Raw genomic sequence first — 4,806 nt, 5'->3', positions numbered from 1 at the left:
TTGGAAACATGATGCAAATTATGTTATAGTATAAGGTTTTAGGGGTTTTTAATCTTATTTTTTAGAGAAACTTTTTGTTTTGTTTTGTTTTGTTTTCTTAATAAAAAGTATAGAACAGAATAGCTCCCTATGACATCCCCAGCTTAAATGTAATCAAATCTAGAACTGGAGGTCAAGTTTCTCCAATATGCTCTTTTTGAATGTGCTAGCACTGAGCTAGCTGAATAGCTTCAGAGTTATGTGTACAGTGGTAAATGAAGATAATGTGCAATGGTTTGACTTCCATCCTTGCAATCCCACAATTCACATGATGTGTTGAGTTAGCAGCTCTCTTTTTCATTTTTCTCTGTCTGAATAGATCATTAATAACATGCTTTCAAAGTGTCTTCATTATCCAGAAAAAAATCAAAACCTTAAAAACTCTAAAAATGTAGTGTTTCTTGAATTAACTAAAATGCCTGTAACTTCTAAGCAGACCCCTCCCCCCAATTAAATAAATATTTATTTCTGTCTAATACAAATTCATAAAGAAAAAAGTAGGTTTTGTGAGGAAAAAAAAAATCATTGTGAGGAAAAAAAAAAATTACACTGGAATAACTTCTGGCTATTTCAGTTGACCACCACCCTTGTAGGGTGGTTTGTGAGAGCAGTGTCTTCACAATCAGCCTCTTTTTTGATATAAGAACTGCTATAACCTATTGCTGGAGATTGCATGTTATCTGTAAGAACATTTTTAGTGTTATATTTTTACTAACATATAATTATTTAAGACTAAAATAAATGTCTTGAATAATTTTTTGCACTTTTATATAGGTACTCTGAGTACTTGCTTACTAACAACAATGTGTATATAAGAGCAAAATGTCACCCTACTTTTCTTTTTTTTTTAATCCCTCAGGGGTAAACGTAAGTGTAAATCGTCTTGCCAAATAACAAAACCAGCTCAGGATCCTGCATTGAAAAGGGAAGAAATAGTTACTGTAACTACTTATATTTAGAAAATAACTCCAGAAATGAGAGCATAGGTATTCCAGACACAGTTCAGAAAGATTTGAATCAAATTAATATTAAAGAATTTCTTTTACTTCCGTTGGTGGTGTTTCTGAAGTTGAATTTCCCTGATTTCCTAGAAATGACAGTTAAGTTATATTCTCAGCAAGTTCAGCATGCTTAATGAATTCCTTGGGGAAACCAGAATATCTGTAGCACAATTAACTTCCCATTCTTATGTAAATGAAGAGTTTCAGAGTCCCTGATGGAAGCCTGCTTTTTGGCTACAGTTAGCAAGTGTATGCTATTAAATGACACATGGAGCCTTGAGCTGAAATTTAGACTTCACTAATTTGTGCTGTGACATGTGCAAAGCTGCTTTAGAGGAATGTGAAACAGAGTTTTTTAAATGTACTTGATGAAATGGGGATTATTACCCCTGGCTAGACTGTAGTCAGCAGTCTGATTACCTTTGCCTTTCCTTGGTCTTAACAGAATGAGCACACTGACACTCTTTTTACTCTTTTTATATTTGCTGTAACATTTCTTTGGGTTTGCATTTCTTTATTATTATTATCCAGTTGAGATTACTGATTTAAGATGGAAAGAGTCCAATAGAGTGAGATAGTATTTTAGATTGTACATGTGCATTTGTGTGCATGTAGTTAAAGTTAATACTGAAAAGAGAAATAAACTCTAAGTCGGGTAGATAAGGTCCATGTGGCTTGTAAAGGAAAATAAAATCACATACATAAATTTAATAGCCTGAGTGAGATACAGGAGTGAGAAAACAATATCCAAAATGAAAAGAGGATGTTCCTGAATAGTTCACATTTTATTGTTGCTAGTAAAGTCCTTTGAGATCTTTGGATAAAAGGCATTCTATAAATGCAAAGTATTATTGTCTCAGAGGAACAAAGCTATATGTCAGTTCTAAAACACTGAAATACAATCAGATTCAAGATATAACCACAAAGTGGGGTCTGGCTGAGTGTTTTGTATCTAACTTTAAGTTTCCTAGTAAAATTCCTAAATCCAAGTTGGGTCCTAGCTTCCCACATTTCATGGAACTTGTAATGGTATGAGGAAAGAGAGTGTCTGCTCCTTCTGGTGTATCTGGTCAAAGGCTTTTTTCCCTGCAACAAGGGATAATAAGAAAAGGAGGAAGCCATAAACAAGAACATACAGGGACACAAACCTGACTAACAAATGATAGGGGAGGCAGTGATGAGAACCAAACCTGGCCAGTCACAGTAATTGATGGGGGCATGTGGGAGTGAGAGAATGTTTATTCCAGCAAGGTTATCTGATTGTGGATCTTGTCAATTGGGAAAATAAGGGAAAAGGGAGAAAGCAGAAACAAAATATACAGAGACACAGACCTGCCAAAACACTCATGGAGACAATGTCAAGACACAAATCTTGCCAGTCAACACTCATTGATGGGCTATCCAGAAACTATAGACACCGCTTCCAGGAAGATCAACCTGGACTTTGCAACTGATAAGACTGTAAACTAGGCGGACCCCGACTAGGAAGGGTGCAGGAATTGATACAGCTGTACAGACCCATGGGGGGATGTGCAGGGGAAAGGGGAGCAGAGAGGAACAAAGGGTGGAGGTAGACAGAAAGTGGTGTAAAAGGGGCTGGTCACGTGTAAAACGGGGCCAGTCAATACACTTGTCTGGCTGAGCCCTGTGCTTGATCACTGCAGTCAGTCCTATCTTCTTATTAAATTTTATTAAATCTGAGTCCTGGATGTGGGTGCTGTTGAAGGCAGCGCCTTGTCTGTGTCCATATGTGTAGCAACAACTGTGGCTGTGTCAGTGTCCTCTGAGTGTGTCTGTGTTTCTCTGGAATATGTGCTCAGCTTTGCTACTGTTTGAACCTGCAAATGGGAAGCCTGGGCAGAGACCCTGGGACCATGGGCACTGGTATCGGCTCTAGTGGCTGGGCAGGAGCGTCCTGGGCCAGAGAGGCTGGAGGAGGCAGCCATGCTCCTAACATCACATAACTCATTCACAAAATGTCAAAAAAGGTGTCTAAGTTTCTCCTTCATGCTTAACTTTATCAAAGCAATTCAAATGGGAATCTCCTTAATCATCTCAGTCAACATAGGTATTTCAGCTTTCATGAGAAAACATTTTGGGGGCACCTCTTGTTCCATTTCTCTGCAAACACTCTGGCACAGAAGTTTTTCCCTCTCAAGATTTTATGATTCTCACAATAAGCTCTCCCTTGAATAAATTTACACATTAGACCTGCTCAGATGATACTAATGGAGCAGGAAATTATTATTCATTTTACGTAATTCTTTAGTGGATGGAACACTTCCTTAAGAAAGGAAATGCACACATATAAACAATTCTTCAGTTCGAGAAATTACAAATCCTACTTGTAAGGAGAATGCTCTAACCCACACTTTCTAAATTAGGCTTAAATGGGTTCTTTTTCAACTCTTCTGAGAAATCTAGGCTACTGCAAAGGAATGGTATAGAGATTTATGAAATCAGTCAGTGAGCAAGAGGCATGCCTCTTTAATCCAGAAATGCCAATGCTTTCCTAGCAGTGGGAAGGATAGATTGTTATTCCCTGTGAAACAGAGAATGGGTCTGTCTCACACTATTTTCTAAAATAGACTTAATTTAAAAAAAAAACAAAACAAAACAGAAAAAGAAGTCATAAAGACTTACCAAATGAAATTGTGTAAAGGTCCTGTGTGAATCATAATTTTTTTGACTGCAAAAACACAGAGAACCTCTTCATATTTTTAAGTACCTTTTGTATCCCTTTGGAGAAAGTACTAATGATCAAAATTTAAATAGCATACATCATGTCATATCTGGAACAACATCCTATGAACATAATCAGCATTACTCATACTGTTGAAAGGCAGTTACTTGTTGCTTAACTGAAAACCAGAAGCAATTGACCAAAAAACCCCCAAAGCCTTCAGAAATTTCATCTGTGCATGTGAGTTCCTCTGAAAACCAGTTTTTTCTCCCTCCCTCTCTCTCTCTGTTTAATGATTCAGGATCTGTCAGATCAAGCAAAGGGAAAGCAAAACAAAAAAGCATACACAAGATATCCAGCACTACTACGGGAAAAGCAGAACAGTAAATATATCTTAAGAGGTAGAGATAAAATGATTCTTACCTATAAGGGTTAATGATGTCAAGGACAGATGGCAGTAAAAAAAAAAAAACAAACTTTATATTTTCCACTATTAGACAATAGAAGTAGAGCCACATCAATAAATATGCCCCAGAACATAGTTCATTTTTTGAATTTTAATATTTAAATATATACTTCCATGATCATCACAAATGCCCATGTATACACACACACACACACACACACACACAGAGCTACATTTAATTTTGAAACCTAAAGGAGAGCTAGCTAAATACACCTGGGACCTGCCCAGTTCCATTTCACTAGAAACAGTGTGGTAACATGTTTCTTTGCAAGAATTAAAAATCTTTCCTGAACCTGACAGACACAACTACTAAACCAAAGCCACACTTCCTCTAACTCATTCTTCTTTTGCCTTTATGCTTCTGTCCTGGTTTTGGCAGGGATAGAGTTAATTTCCTTCCTAGTAGCTGGTACAGTGCTGTGTTTTGGATTTAGGGTGAGAACAATGTTGATAACACACCGATGTTTTAGTTGTTGCTAGGTAGTGTTTACACTAGTCGAGGACTTTTCAGCTTCCCATGCTCTACCGACTGAGAAGGCTGGAGGGGGACAAGAAGCTGGGAGGGGGCACAGCCAGGACAGCTGACCCAAACTGGCCAAAGGGATATTCCATACCAT

This window comes from Pygoscelis adeliae, unplaced genomic scaffold (assembly GCF_000699105.1).
Source record: "Pygoscelis adeliae isolate BGI_AS28 unplaced genomic scaffold, ASM69910v1 Scaffold169, whole genome shotgun sequence".
Taxonomy (NCBI): domain Eukaryota; kingdom Metazoa; phylum Chordata; class Aves; order Sphenisciformes; family Spheniscidae; genus Pygoscelis; species Pygoscelis adeliae.
The sequence above is the reverse complement of the archived record's forward strand: the minus strand, read 5'-3'. Positions refer to the sequence as shown.